Below are 16,727 nucleotides of genomic sequence, written 5' to 3' on the forward strand. Positions count from 1 at the left end.
AAAATTTCCTTGGGCTAATTGACATTCCGCATTGACTGCTATTAAATAGAATTTGTAGCAGAAATGGCATACGACACAAAAACATCCATATCGTCATCAACAGCTTCTTCATCTTCAATTTTGGCAAGAAATGTTGTGACAAATGTTAGATTTGTAGTGGAGATTTTTGATGGCACTGGTCATTTTGGCATGTGGCAAAGTGAGGTTCTAGATGCCCTATTTCAGCAGGGTCTAGACATTACTATTGAAAGAGAGAAACCAGATGATGTTGAGGAGAAAGAATGGAAGAGGATCAATAGATTGACATGTGGTACTATTCGATCGTGTCTTTCTAGATAGCAGAAGTATGCATTTTCTAAGGAAATTTCTGCAAGTAAATTGTGGAAGGCACTGTAGGAGAAATTTTTGAAGAAAAACGGTCAGAACAAGCTCTACATGAAAAAGAGATTGTTCCGCTTTAACTATGTACCAAGTACCACTATGAATGATCACATTACTAGCTTTAATCAGATGGTGATTGATCTGATGAATTTGGACGTGACTTTTGAAGACGAAGATCTGACTCTGATGTTGATGAGATCACTTCCTGATGAGTTTGAGTATCTTGAAACTACTCTACTTCATTGGAAGGTTGATGTGTCTCTCAGTGAAGTATCAACTGCCTTGTATAGTTATGAATTGAGAAAGAAAGATAAACAAGAAAACACAAGTATCGAAGCAGAAGCTCTTGTTGTTAGAGGTCATTCGAAGAGTCAGAATAAAGGAAGGAGAGGGAGATCGAAGTCAAAGTCTAGATTGAGCAAAGATGAATGTGCCTTTTGTCGAGAAAAATGACACTGGAAGAAAGAATGCCACAGTCTAAAGAATAAAGGCAAACTTGAAAGGGGAAAGGCTGTCTCAGAATCAAATGTTGTCGAGTATGATGATGCAGATTCAGATTTCGCATTCGTTGCTACGCCATCAACCAGCTGTTCCAGTTCATGGCTGTTAGATTCAGCTTGTAGCCACCATATGACCCCCAATATAGAATGATTCTTTGATTTTAAAGAACTAAAAGGTGTAATTGACTACACAGCAAATAATTCCCCTCTTGACACACTTGGGATTGGTCCAATTCGCTTGAGGAATCAGGATGGATCAATCAGAACCTTAACAGTGTCCATTATGTACCAGAATGAGAAATCTCATCTCTGTGGGAACCTTAGAGTCAAAAGGTTTAGAAGTGAGGGCAAAAGATGGGATTATGAGGATTATCTCTGGTGCACTGGTGATAATGAAGGGAATCCGAAAAAGAAACAATGTGTATTACTTTTTGGGTAGTACAATTGTTGGGACAACAGCAGTGGCAGCTTCTACTGATAAACAGGAGTCAGAAGCAACCAGGTTATGGCATATGTGCTTGGGGCATGTTGGTGAAAAATCCTTGAAATTGTTGATAGATCAAGGATTATTAAAGGGTGCTCGGGCTTGCAAATTAGTTTTTTGTGAGCATTGCATCAAAGGGAAGAAGACGAGGGTGAAATTTGGAACAACAATCCATGACACTAAAGGTATTTTGGATTATGTTCATTCAGATGTATGGGGGCCTTCCAAGACAACTTCATTGGGAGGAACACACTATTATGTCACCTTTGTTGATGATTTTTCCTGGAGAGTTTGGGTGTATACAATGAAGACAAAGGATGAGTTGCTAGGATTTTTCCTTAAATGGAAAAAGATGGTGGAGACTCAAACATGTAGAAAAATTAAACGTCTCCATACATACAATGGTGGAGAGTACAAAAATGATCCATTTCTGAAAGTCTGTAAAGAAGAAGGTATTGTCAGGCACTTCACTGTCAGATATACACCACAACAGAATGGGGTGGTAGAGCATATGAACCAGACATTAGTAGAGAAGGTTCAGTGTATGTTGTCTAATGCTAGGTTAGGCAAAGAGTTTTGGGTTGAGGCTTTGGTCTATGCTTGTCACCTTGTCAACCACTTACCATCGACTGCTATTGGTGGTAAAACACCATTAGAGAAATGGTTTGGAAAACCTGCTATAGATTATGATTCCTTACATGTGTTTGGTTTCACTGCATACTACCATGTTAAGGAGTCAAAGCTGGATCCAAGAGCAAAGAAGGCGATCTTTATGGGGATCACCTATGGTGTGAAAGGCTGTCGTCTTTGGTGTCCAGAAACAAAGAAAATAATCTTTAGCAGGGATGTTACCTTTGATGAATCTACCATGTTGAGAAAGGTGACTTTAGAAAAATTGGAGCAAACAGATGGAACTCCCAAACAGGTGGAGTTTGAAGGAAGCAGAATTGTCCCATCCAGTAAAGAAACTGATGTTGACTCTCCTATGGTAGAAGAAGAGTCATATGAAGAAGAGGTTCAGACCCAGGAACCTCCACAACAGCATGAATCAATTGCACTCAGAAAGGGAAAGAGGACCATTAGACAACCTGCTTGTTATGCTGATATGGTCTCTTTTGCATCACCAATTACAATTGATGACGTTCCTGCCACTTTTAATGAAGCAGTCCAAAGTTCAGAACATAAAAACTGGAGGATCTCCATGAATGAAGAAATCAATTCCTTCAAAAGAATCAGACGTGGAAACTAACTAGTCTTCCGAAGGGAAAGAAGGCAATTGGGTGCAAGTGGGTATATGCAAAGAAAGATGGATTTCCTGACAAGAATATCATCTACAAAGCAAGATTGGTGGCTAAAGGCTACGCTCAAACGGAGGGAGTTGATTGTAATGAACTATTTTCTCCAGTCGTAAAACATTCCTCCATCATAATTTTGTTGACTTTGGTAGCGCAGTTAATTTGTAACTAGTTCAGATGGATGTAAAAACTGCATTTTTACCTGGAGACTTGGATGAGGAAATCTACATGACTCAGCCAGATGGATTCAAAGTTTCTGAAAAAGAAGAGATGGTGTGTAAATTAGAAAAATCGTTGTATAGATTGAAGAAATCTCCAAGGCAGTGGTACAAGCGATTTGACAAGTTTATGATAGGGCAGAAGTACACAAAAAACAAATATGATCATTGTGTGTATTTACGCAAGCTACAAGATGGATCCTATATATATCTTCTTCTTTATGTTGATGATATACTGATAGCTTCCAGGAGTCAGACATAAATTGCTAAACTAAAGACTCAATTGAACAGATAGTTTGAGATGAAGGATCTTAGTGAAGCGAAGAAGATTCTAGGCATGGAGATATCAAGAGATAAGAAATTGGGGAGGCTTTGTTTATCTCAGAAAGAATATCTGAGGAAGGTACTAAAACGTTTTGGCATGAATGAGAAGTCAAAACCAGTTAGTACACCTCTTGCTCTTCATTTCAAGCTCGGTGCATCCATGTCACCTAAGGATGATGCAGAACGGGAATACATGTCAAAGGTTCCGTATGCAAGTGTTGTTGGTAGCTTGATGTATGCAATGGTGTGTACGAGACCAGATATTTCACAGGCAGTTGGGGTTGTGAGCAGGTATATGCAGGATCCTGGAAATAAGCATTGGCAAGCTGTGAAATGGATTATGCGGTATATTCTGAACACCGTAGATGTTGGTTTGGTCTTTCAGCAGGACAAACAAGATTGTTAGTGTATAGTTGGGTATTGTGATTCAGACTATGCAGGTGATTTGGACAAGCGTCGATCAACTACTGGTTATGTGTTTACATTTACAAAGGCACCAGTCAGTTGGAAGTCCACCTTACAGTCAACAATGGCTTTGTCTACTACAGAGGCAGAGTATATGGCAGTTACATAGGCTGAGGCAATTTAGCTTCAAGGGTTGCTTGGTGAATTGGGAATGGAACAGAAGCACATTAAAGTGCATTGTGACAGTCAGAGTGTTATTCATTTAGCAAAGAACCAGGTTTACCATGCAAGGACGAAGCACATCGATGTTCGATATCACTTTGTACGAGAGATTCTAGAAGAAAGTGGAGTCATAATCCAGAAGATTCGGACCATTGAGAATCATGCTGATATGTTGACAAAAGTGGTAACTGCGGTCAAGTTTAAACATTGTTTAGACTTGGTTAATATTGTTACAAATTGAAAGATGAATTTGCAGACACTACTGAAGATTGGATTTTTTAGAGATGTGTGTGGAATTTGCCAAGGTGGAGATTTGTTGTTTTTTTTGGAAAATTTTGAATCCCACATTGGTTTTGTATAAGGAGGAGGGGAATTCTTTTGTTATAAATAGAGCCCTCCTCCTCCTTAGTTGAGCATCCCACAAATATAAGTCTTCTTCTATATTAAAGGCTATTTGTACTCTTTCTCTCTCTTTGTAATATTTCCTCTATTAGTGAAATATTATTTTAGTAGTGTTCGAGGACATAGGCATAATTTTAGTCGAACCTCGTTAAATTTTGGTATTCTCTTTTATGTCTATTTAATAGCTATTGTCGGGTATAGTTGTTGTTAATTATTGTCCTATTAAAATTATTTGTCTTGGTAGTTCTGTCTAAGGAGAGTGGGTTTTAAGAGGGACCATTGTGACCCTCCACTCTTTCCTGGGAATCTACCTTGGGGTGATTTTTAGTACAATCATTTTCACACTAGTCACCTAGATAATAGTTTTCAAGGTGAATTTGTTATTATTGGTGGAAATTAACCCGAATTCACAACAGTTTGATCCTATATCAGAGTTGTATCATGTGTAGCTTCGATCTTTTAATTTTGTGTTGAAGTAAGTTCTATTATATTTAAGTTTCGTTCAGATCAATCGTGATTTAGGTATGAACCGGTGTATATATTTATACTGAATTTAGTTGTAAATTATTGTTGTGCTGTGTGTGTTTTTTCCCCTATTGAAATGTTGTTATGTACTCGAGTCTACTAGAATATCAAGTTTAGTATCTTTGTACCTTTTTCTTTCCAAGATACCACGTTTAGCTAATTAGCCTTATGTTCTTGATTGGTTAAAAAAGTTATGTTGTACAATAAATTTTTATTAATGATTTGGGTAAAGTACACAAATGGTTATCGACTATAGGGTGTTGTCTTATTTAATCTCTAAACTATTAAAAGTTATAAAATAATTCATAAATTATATGATGTTACTTTATTGAGTCATCTGATTATTAAAAGTTATAAAATTGTCACGCAACTATTCATATGTTTCACCCTCGTCTTTTTTTGTTAAAAATTATGGTTGTCTGAGTTGAGCGTTGATCTGCTGACTCAGTTATGATAAAATTATATTTTAATGATGTCTACTACAATCATCGTCGTTTTCAAGCACTGACTCGTCAATATAATGTTTTAAATACTGGTTCGATAATATAATGTAAACAGAGACTTGATTCACAAAATACAACTCAAAGAGTTCTGAGATCAGATTTTATCATATCTCAATGAATATGTTAACATTCAACTCAAACAACTGTTATGTTTTTACGCAAAATGACAAGTTTAGAGCATATAAATAATCGAATAATTATTTGTAACTTATAGTAAGAGGGTATATTTGTAACTTTTAATAATTAAAGGACTCAACAAAACAATGTTTAAAAAAACATGTTTAGATGTCTTTGCTACCATTTTTTCAGTAAAGTGCTGTTTGTTTGGATCATGTTACATGCTTTAAAATTCAAAATCAGGTTATTTGTAGCCTTTTTATATCAATATTGTAACTTGTTTTATTTATTAATTTTTCACCGAGAAATACCAACAAAAGGGTAAGAAAACAAGAACAAATAATTTTTTTTTCATTTTTTACTCGTTTGACTTTGATTTTGTAGTCAAACGGGCTTTTTAGCTCAAATGCTTTAGAAAGTCAAACCAAATGAGGCCTAGAAATAGGTGGCTATTGTTTTCTCTGTTACATTTTTAGGTGTCTACCATTAAAAAATCGTTAAGTGGCACGTATCACGCTCAATTTTTTTAATATTTTAAATAATATTTTATTTTAAGAAAAATAAAAAATATAAACGTGACACGTATCATTTAACGGTGTCTTTAACGATAGACACCTAAAAGTGTAACAGAGAAAAAATTAACACCTATTCTTAATAAAAAAATAGACACCAAAAATTAATTTTAAGTATAATTTAATCACTTTTTATTAATTAAACATTTCTTTTAACAGAAAATATTACTAAAGTAACTAATAAATAATAGGGTAAAGTATAGTAATGGTCATTGAACTTTTCTAAAGCTTTCATTTAGGTCCCCTAACTTTTAAAACTCGCAATATAGTCCCCCAACAGTCACGCCGGGGACCATATTGCAAACGGACTAAATGTTGGGGGGTTGTATTGCAAGTTTTAAAAGTTAGAAGACCTAAATGAAAGCTTTAAAAAGTTCAGTGACCATTACTATACTTTACCCTTAAAATAATGATTATAAATATCACTATCAGGCTATTATCATGATCTTTGATAAATTTATTGTTACGTATTTTTAAGATGACGAAATTTAATAGAATTAAAATTTTGAGTTTATTTGTATCTTTTTTAATAATAAAGAGATTAAATTGATCCATTTAATAATAGAAGGACCAATTTGATCAACCCCATATAATACAAGGGCCTCTTAGTTACATTCACCTTTATCATAAGGTTGTGCAAGCAAGGATGGCTTAAGGGGTGTTTGGATGCACTCGTATCTTCGAAAATTTCAAAATTTTAAATAATTTTGATACCTTTTCTTTTTACATTTTTATTGGTTATTTAATTAGCACCTGTGAAATTTTATAATTTTAATTTCTGATAATTTTAATATAAATTACTAATTCTACAAACCTAACGTAAAATCTTGACTCCGTCGCTCATTCCCTTAAAACTCAGAAATCTGTTAATTTATGCGAGAAGATTAAAAGTTGATAGAAAGGGAAACAATAGCAAGAGATTGAGAATGGCGCATGCTAAGCCATTATTATTAGAAACCAACAGTAGATCTTCATTGAATGTTACAACAAACACACCTTTCACCAACTTTATTATTAGCCGCACTCCTTTTGTGTGTTCAACAATGAGGGAAAAGTAAGAAATCTAAGCTTCAGCTTTCCCCTTTTCCCCTAAGAACCGCAAACCGAATGCAAAACCTAAGATCAAGAGGGACACCAAGAGCGGTAACATTTTAGACAGAAACCCAGATTCATCGTCTTTATGAGTCTCTGAATGTGGCTGTGTTTTGATCTTCTTTGGTGCAGGAACTGTGGAGCTGTCAACCTCACCAATGTAGTATTTCTTCATCATGTTCCTTGCATCATCACTAATACGCTATGACCAACGTCTTCGAAATCCTGATTCGCATATTTTCCTGCATCAATAAGATGAATCAAACCGAGCTAAAGAAATATGATCTGCCGGTGATAGTCGGATGACAGCAATAATCAGGAATGGATCAAAAGGACGAATTGTCTTGAAAATTTTAAATTATCATTACTTTTTTATTTATAATATGTTTTTGTCCCTAAAATTTCAAAAGTTCATCCCTAATCTAAAATTCTCCTTATCTGACAATATATCATCTTACCACTAGCGGCTAGCAAGACTTCATCTCCTCCAGGATGATCCTCCAAGAATTGGGTTATGTCATACACCTGATACAATAGGATGAAAAGAAAATAGGTTAACTGCACAGTGAAATCAACATTGCTGCTATCAATATACAAGTTTACTACACCATTTGAGCTCTATCGTGAATTTTCTCGGTAGGTTAAGTTAATATGCATACAGATCGGAAACAAGATAAAGGCAGCTTACATGTAAATTTTATAATCGAAAGTGAAAATCTGATAGTCCGATGGTAATACAGAGAACGTTCAACATAGTTGTCAAATTCCAGAACTAAGCTATAACATCTAAATCAATTATATAAAAAACAACAGGGAAAACCCGAAATCAAATTAGCAAAGAAAAACCCAACCTTTCCAGAGATCAATAGCCAACAATTATTCCTTTCCTTGTTCTTTGCCACGTCTTCAAAAACAAAAACCTTTTCTCCAACCCATTGCCCATTGCTTCAACTACATAAAGGAATGAAAACAATCGAAAAAACCCAGAAAAGTAGAGGAAAGTTCACAGTTAGAACAGTGGTATTATGAGAAAGTAAATTTCAGACAACAAACTAAATAGAGGATGGATTGTCTTACCTGTTGTGAGGAGAAGAAGACAGAGGAATGGAAATGAGGGGAAGGAGGAAGAATTTGAGTCCAGGGTTGTCATAAATGTGTGGGAGAAGCTGAATTTTATCTTAGTTGGCTATGATTAACCAATAAGAAGCTAGACACGTGTTTCTTTTTTTGAAGGTAAAGTATAGTAATGGTCACTGAACTTTTCTAAAGCTTTCATTTAGGTCCCAACTTTTAAAACTTGTAATACAATCCCCCAACATTTAGTCCGTTTGCAATATGGTCCCTCAACATTTAGTCCATTTGCAATATGGTCCCTGACGTAACTGTTGGGGGACCATATTGCAAACGGACTAAATGTTAGGAGACTGTATTACAAATTTTAAAAGTTGAGGGACCTAAATGAAAGTTTTAAAAAATTCAGTGACCATTACTATACTTTATCCTAAATAATATTGGAATAACTGAGAAAAATGATCATCAATTAAAAAATTATACCTATTTGTAATAAGGAAAATTGTAAGAATTGTTGGATGATTATATTGGAAATTATCATTAAATTAAATTTTCTATTTTTATTAATGTAATGTTTATTCAAAGATAACTCTCAATTCTTTGACATTAAACACTCACACCCCTGACATCTGTGATGCTCGATTTCGAGTCTTCAAAAAATAATAATAACTCATCTACTACGAAGATCACTTGATTCGTTTATAATAAATTTATATATATCTATACACGGACAATTAATCACGAAACTATATTGTTAAAATTTTAATTATTATATTTATTTACACTTTTTTAATGCTAAGTACAAATATGTATGTTTATATTGTATTAAACACACATTTCAATTCTTTAAACGCCAAGTAATTTGAAAAAGATGAGATGCCGTGAGTGATGAGAAGGCCATATTCTAGTGCCATTGAACGAGTCGTGGATCATAGGTTTAGCGGAGCAAGAGATGTATCATGATGGTTATGATGGCTTTAGCAGCGTCACTGCTGCTGCTGCCGCTGCTTCTGCCGTCTCTGCCGCTTCCACCGTCGATGCTTCTTTTCGTTCCGCTCCTGATAATGATTCTTCTCCTTTTCTTGGCCCTGTCTCCAACTCAAGCCCCCACCCTCACCGTCAGTGAAGTTTGAGCTTTACGCAGGACGCAAAAACGGGAGAATACAATTAATCGAAACTCCGCCGTCGAGTGCCTGGTCAGATGCATGATTCTCTCCTTTTTGTATGTACTTCCTTCAAGGATGTAACTTGATTTTATATTTTCTCATTTTTCTTGTTGAATCTTTAACGGAGCAAGTTTAGATTCTTCTTCCTAATCGTCACTTGGATTTTCTTGTTGATTTATCCTTTTTATATGTTTAATGGATTTATGAATAGGGTAAAGTATAGTAATGATCACTAAACTTTTAAAAGCTTTCATTTAGGTCCCCAACTTTTAAAACTTGTAATACAGTCTCCCAACATTTAGTTCGTTTGCAATATGGTCCCCCAACATTTAGTCTGTTTGCAATATGGTCACTGACGTAACCGACCGTTTGACGTCGTTACACTACCGTTAGTATGTTTGCAATATGGTCATTGAACTTTTTAGGCGCTTGCATTTAGGTCCCCAATTTTTAAAACTTGCAACACACTCTAAATTTCATTCTAAACCCCAAATTCCTTTTCAATCTCAAATTTTCTTTTTCGCTTCTCTCTTCTCATTTCCAGCGTAACTTTCAGTTGAAGAAGTATGGTAAATTCCAATCTAACTTTGAATTATGTGGAGGTGTTGACTTAAATAAGGGTCCATTGAGAGAAGACCCGACCAAGGGACTATCGGGATCATCAACGATTCAATGTGTAATATTAGATACAGGTCATCTCAGGTGAAGCATAGATGTTCGATGAAATGCTTGTGAAAAAAAATGGGGTTAAATATGCAGAATTGACAAGTACTACTAAGATGAACTAAGTATCATTGTTAAAAGTCACCAACAAAGCTGTAATTATTTTGTATAAATGCATATAATATTTTCTTCATTTAATCCTTGTGGTTAAAGATTTATCAACAGATAATCAAATATAATGAAATCTCAAACAACACATTCACCTCTCAGCCTCTTTCGTTCACATGCACTTTTGTTTGATTTTTGTTCTTCAATTTTCCGCCATGTACAATTTACATGTGAACCTAGTGAACCTAAAAGAGACTAGTAAACCTAAAAGAAATTTAATCTCACAAGTATTTGATTGGCTCATGGACAAAGGGTTGTATATTTCCGTATAGTTTTTAAGTTATTATATTGATTTTAACTTTGGATTTTGTTTTACGTTTCAATGAAGGTATTGATCAGTTAAATTGCCAATAACTTGATGATCCGATTATTTCTTCTTCCATTTTTTTAAAAGAATTATTAAATCCTTAATTCTTCGTTTCCCATCATTGATCGACATTCTCAGCAGGATTAATATCAAAATGTTTCTCACTCCTCTTTTTTTCCAATCAAATTTATTTTTCATAAAATTCACTCAAAATCGATGAAAATTGAAGAACAAAAACCAAACGAGAGTGCATGTGAACAAAAGAGACTGAGGTGAATGCGCTGTTTGAGATTTCATTATATTTGATCATCTATTGGAAAATCTTTCAGCACAAGGATTAAACGAAGAAATTATTATATATCATTTATACAAAATAATTACAGCTTTGTTGGTGACTTTCAACAATGATATTTAGGTCATCTTAGTACTATTTGTCAACTCTGCATTTCTAACCCCATTTTTTTCTCACAAGCATTTCATCGAACATCTATGCTTCACCTGAGATGACTTGTATCTAACATTAAACCTTGAATCGTTGATGGTCTCGATAGTTCCTTAGTCGGGTTTTCTCTCAATGACCCTAATTCAAGTCAACACCTCCACATAATTCAAAGTTAGATTAGAATTTCCCACGCATCCCCAATTGAAAAATTATGCTGGAAATGAGAAGAGAGAAACGGAAAAGGAATTTCGGGTTTATAATGAAATTTAGGACTGTGTTGCAAGTTTTAAAAGTTGAGGGACCTAAACGCAAGCGCCTGAAAAGTTCAGTGACCATATACAAACGTACTAACGGCAGTGTAACTGCGTCAAATGGCCGGTTACGTCGGAGACCATATTACAAACGGACTAAATGTTGGGAGACTATATTGCAAGTTTTAAAAGTTGGGAACCTAAATAAAAGTTTTAGAAAAATTCAGTAACCATTACTATACTTTACCCTTATAAATATCACATTAGGATGATCAAAAATGATCCACACATAAAACTTTTAAATTTCTACTCAAAACGAAGTGATTTGAGAATTGAATCAAAACTTAGAAATTTATATGATTATTACAAAATGTAGGGTTCCAATACCGAGTAGTGTAATAAACGACAAAATGAGCCTAGGAGAGTTCACGAACCAAAATCGCCTACCAAAGGTTCTACGAATACAAATGTGTGTTGTACTTTGAGATTTCTGCTATTGAAACTCCTCGATGATGTTGTTACTAATAAAGTTAAGACTTAAGCAGTATATATATATATATATTCAGTGGCGCAATTTGATGATAGAGTTTAAGGGGATTAACTTAAAATTTTAAAAAGTCCATAGGTTTAAATTAAAAATTTTAAAAATTTTGAAAGGTTAAATTTACATTTTTTTCCAAAAAAAATTAGGTCTAACTAAAATTTTGAGAAGCTTAATGAGAATCTTTTAAAATTACGGGAGGGGATTTAATTAAGAACATTAAAAAGAATTTATAGTTTAATTTGAATTTCTAAAAAATTGGAGGGACCAAATTAATATTTTTTTTAAACTTTAAGAGTCCAATTTATAATTTTTAAGATTTTGAGGGGATCATTGCCCTCACTAGCCCCTCTTGTGTTCCGCCATTGTATATATTCTACCATACTTCATAAATCTCATAAACAGAAACATGAAATCCTAATTTAAACAGAAAACAATTAGAGTGTTTATCATTATTTTTAAATTAAGGAATTATACCAACAATCAATCGGTCTAATGGGATGAGATACTAGATCTCTTAAGCAAGATTAGGAGTTCGAATCATGACGTTTGCGAATGGAGCAAACTGGGTTGGGAGGGTCACCCTCGCCTCTGCAGTACCCTATCTAGATTAGTCGATCAATAAATCAGATATCATGATTAATTCAAAAAAATTAAGGAATTATTGTTTGACACACATGGGCAAGGTTGGGGCCCAAAGGACTCTGACATTTGTTGTAGTTGGTAGAGCATAAGTTTATTAATCTTGAGGTCGTGGGATCGAGTCCTACGGAGGGCATTTTATAATTTGGAGGTCTTCTACGGAAACTGCTCTCAACCTGGTATTGGGGGCAACCTACTATCTCCCTCCCCTTACCCCATTACATATGGGAACAAGGGACAACCTTATAAGAACGATTAAAAAATTGAGTAGACTATAAGTTTAATATCTAAACTATTATTTTTATTTCGGTTTTGTATTTAAACTTTTTTTAAAATCATATTTGACGTTTAGTTTAAGTTTCAATTTGGTACCCATCATTAAAATAATTAACATAACTATTGACATGGTTTTTTTTTTCAATGATGGTATGCAATGGCGATCTAGAAATTGAAAAATGGGGGTTCAAAATTTTAATACTCGATTCTAAAAAAAATTTGGTGTGCAAATTTTCTTATTTTTTCCTATTCCATTAGTAAACTAAACTAAATTTAACACTTTTCTCAAAATAATGGGTGTGCAATGTCTCCCCTATGGAGCCATGTACATCTGCCCTTGATTGTGTGGTATTATCTTATGGTGACACATCAATATTACCGTTAAGTTTTTAACAACAGAATACCAAAATGAAATTTAAACTAAATGTTATATATGATTTTGGAAGCACATAAAGTTTAGGTACCTAAACAGAACAAAAGTAATAGTTTAAGTACTAAAGGTGTAGTTTACCTTTAAAAATTACAAAGATTTTATCCAAAACAAAATATAATAAGTTGTAAAGTATTCGTTGCTCCATTATAAAATATTATGATAAAACCATCAGCTCCACAACAAAAGTAAGTCCCTTCTACTAGGGGTGTTCAAAACCGGATACCCGAAATACCGGGTACCTGGAATTTTCAGGTATCAAAATAAAGGCCCGTGTCCTGGCCCATTACATCCGGGTACCTGTAAATCAGGTACCCATAAAATTCGAGTACTCATATTTTTGGGTCACGGATACCTGGTTCTTAATTTTTTATTTTTTTCCTTTAAATTACATTATTATTATTATTATTATTATATATATATATATATATATATATATATATTCTAAAAGTTTAAATTTAAAGTTCTATAATATATAATTCACACATAAATTTTAAAAATTCAAATTACATAATTGAAAGAAAATTTATTAAATAATAAAATAAAAAATATAATTAAATTTCAAGTGTTTCGAAGTTAAAATAAATATTTTAAATAATAATTTAGAATATTAATGTGAAATAATTTAAGAAATTAAAATTTTAGAATGTTATGGTAACAAAATTTAAGAAATTATGAATTTAGAATGTTAAATTGAAATAATTTGAAAATTATAAATAAAAATTTAATATATATATATATATATATAAACCAAGTACAGGGTCGGACCCGGCCTGAAAAATTGAGTATTTTCAATATAAATACATGATATTTTTTAACCGGATCGACGGGTCAACAGATAGGGTCAATCAGGCTGGATATTTTTCAACACCCCAACTTTCTACTACGATTGTGTGATAATTACTAAAGTAGTCCAAATCCAGTTGAGTGTAAATTTTGAAAGGTAAGCAATTGAGCAATATTTTATTTATTAATTGGAATTATTTATTCTTATATTTAATTTTTGTATATTTAATACAATATCACTTGTAGATACATTTCAAGATTTGAATGAGAGACATGTTTTATTATGGTTATGTGATAGTTATGTCTTTGACACATTTTTAAAATCGTACATTTTTTTATTATTTACTTTAATTTTATTTATAATTTTCTATGTGTTATGTAATAGAAATGATAAAACTAATATGCATATTAGATGTTATTATTTATATTTTCAAAATAAATAAATAATAAAAATAGAATTATATATATAATTTAAATCTGCTAAAAAGGTTAGACCTGTGTTGAAATTATATTCTGGTTCCATCCTTGTATAGGGACGATTTTAATTATCACATCATGATTAAAAAAAATTAGATGTTATTATTCGAGAAAAATTTTCAGATAATGCATTGGGGTTTTTTATTTTAAAAAAATGGATTCCAAAAATTATTTTACGAAATTTGGTGAATGTTACGGACTTACGGTAGACACTGAAGATGCCATGTAGTCCAGCGTTCATGGCCTTCCAAGCTGAGACGCCGTGTATTCCTAGCGTCCGAGAGCAGAGACGCCATGTACTTCATGCGTCCGAGGGTTTAACGTGGTCCTCCGTCTGCCTGCGTCAGCTTGCGCCTGCTGTGCCTTCACGTGGTGCATCAAATGGTCTGCCTCTTCACGTGGTCCAATCAAGTTTAAAGCTGCATGCAGCAATAATTTTAATTGTAAGAATACAACAACGTTGAATGACCAAACATAATTATTGTTGGTGGGAAGGGAGGATGATTTCAAATTTATATATATAGGATAGTTCGGGGATTGAAACATACACAGCAGAGAAGAAAAAAATAAAGAAAGAAGAGGTAATTTTTTATCCCGATTGATTATTTTATTCGTAAATTAGTAGATATGATTTGTTGTTGTCCAGATTTTAAAATTAATTAGTTAGTTTAGAATACGTTTAGATTAAATTATTTTGTTTAAATTAATATAATTTTTAGATTAATTTATGATTGATGAAAAAATTATTTTCTTCTTACGGATTCATTCAAATGACAGAAGAAAATGAACCCTTTTTTTCTAGACGTTCATCATATTTCTAGCATTTTGGGAGCGATGGTGTTATTATTTTTAATAAGATAATATATTTTATTTTATTTTTAAGAATGAATTTTTATTATTCAATGGAAGAAGTTTTTTTATGATTAATTGATTAATTTAATTAATTAATTGTATGAAGACGAGCAATGAGTCTTTCGTCCTCGGGTCTATGTTCCCAACAAGCCACACGAGTTGATTGAACTTACGAATGACTAGATTTTACTACTTAAAATTTGTTCAAGAATACAAATTGGTCCCAGGTTTGATCAATGCGCTGATTGAACGTTGGAGACCAGAAACACATACTTTTCATTTTCTGTTCGGTGAATGCACGATAACTCTAGAGGATGTGACATTGCAACTCGGGGTCCCAACAAATGAGATGCTAGTGGTGCTAAAAAATGAGTACGGAAAGGCGGAACATCTTTGCGAAGAATATCTTGGGCAAACGACAGTATGCCCATTTTTAAAAGGGTGGCGTTTGAGGTTGTTGTGGTTGAAGAATGAATTTAAGCTCGGAAGAAATAATATCGAACTAGAAATTTTATATGCAACTCAAGCATATATATTGTTGTTGATTGGGGGAGTTTTGATGTCGGATAAATCCGATAAACTGGTTCACATGCAATATCTACCTTTTTGAGTAATTTTTATATTACCCGTCAATACAGTTGGGGATCAACGATATTATCATTATTGTATCAAGATATGTGCAAGGTGTCATTAACGCAAAATAATACTGATATAGCGAAAATCGGTGAATGCCTAATATTGCTATAGTCATGGGCGTGACACAGACTTCCATTTATAATATTGATTAGTCGAAAGACGGTCGATTTTCCTCTTACCAGAAGGTAACATTTCTATATTTTAATTTTAAATTTAATTAGAATTTATTTATTGCGATTAAAAATAATTAACGAATAATTTTTTATCTATATTTAAATGGAGGCATAAAATAAAAAAGAGATTGATGCATAATAATGTTAAAGAGTTTAGGTTGATGATCCATATTTTAGCAAAAAGGAGGTATAATAATATTAATATAATAATATATTTTTATAATTATTTTATTTATTAATATCATAATATATTTAAATTTATTTATGTATATAAAATATTATAATAATATTATAAATTTATTAATATAATAATACATAATTAATTTTTATAAATTTTAATTGTACAGTTTAATTGTAGACCGTGTGTGGAGGAAGAAATTATTGTGTGTGTCGGAAGACGTTTGGGATGATTATGAATATTGGTGTGTTGTTATACCATTGATTCATTTTGCTTTTGTTGAGTTCCAGTTTTCGGATAGAGTGCTGAGGTAGTTCGGCTTCCACCAGCCGATTCCGTAGACTCCACATTATCATTACAACCTCCACAATATAGATGTACGAGGTAAGAACAAAGTGGACTGAGTTGTAAAGCATGCTCAATGCATTAATGAATGGAACGAAAGAGCTTCACACTTGCCACCTCTTTATCCCATTCAAGATTATGACTTTGATTTTAAGACTTCAACTTACCTTCAATATTACCGGGATAATGGAAAGTCATACTTGACAACATTAGGAGAAAGACAACAATTTACCAAATTTATGAAAGAATTTGGTAAAAATAAAAAATTTATTTCGAGTGGGAG

General features: G+C 33.1%; 1 pseudogene; it reads right to left on the bottom strand.

Annotated features, from left to right (window-relative positions):
- Positions 1–6,922: 6,922 nt before the first annotated feature.
- On the bottom strand, positions 6,923–8,190 carry LOC120185518 (annotated as a pseudogene).
- Positions 8,191–16,727: the final 8,537 nt, after the last annotated feature.

The sequence above is a fragment of the Hibiscus syriacus genome, unplaced genomic scaffold (genome assembly GCF_006381635.1).
Source record: "Hibiscus syriacus cultivar Baekdansim isolate YM2019G1 unplaced genomic scaffold, ASM638163v2 tig00113123_pilon, whole genome shotgun sequence".
NCBI lineage: Eukaryota > Viridiplantae > Streptophyta > Magnoliopsida > Malvales > Malvaceae > Hibiscus > Hibiscus syriacus.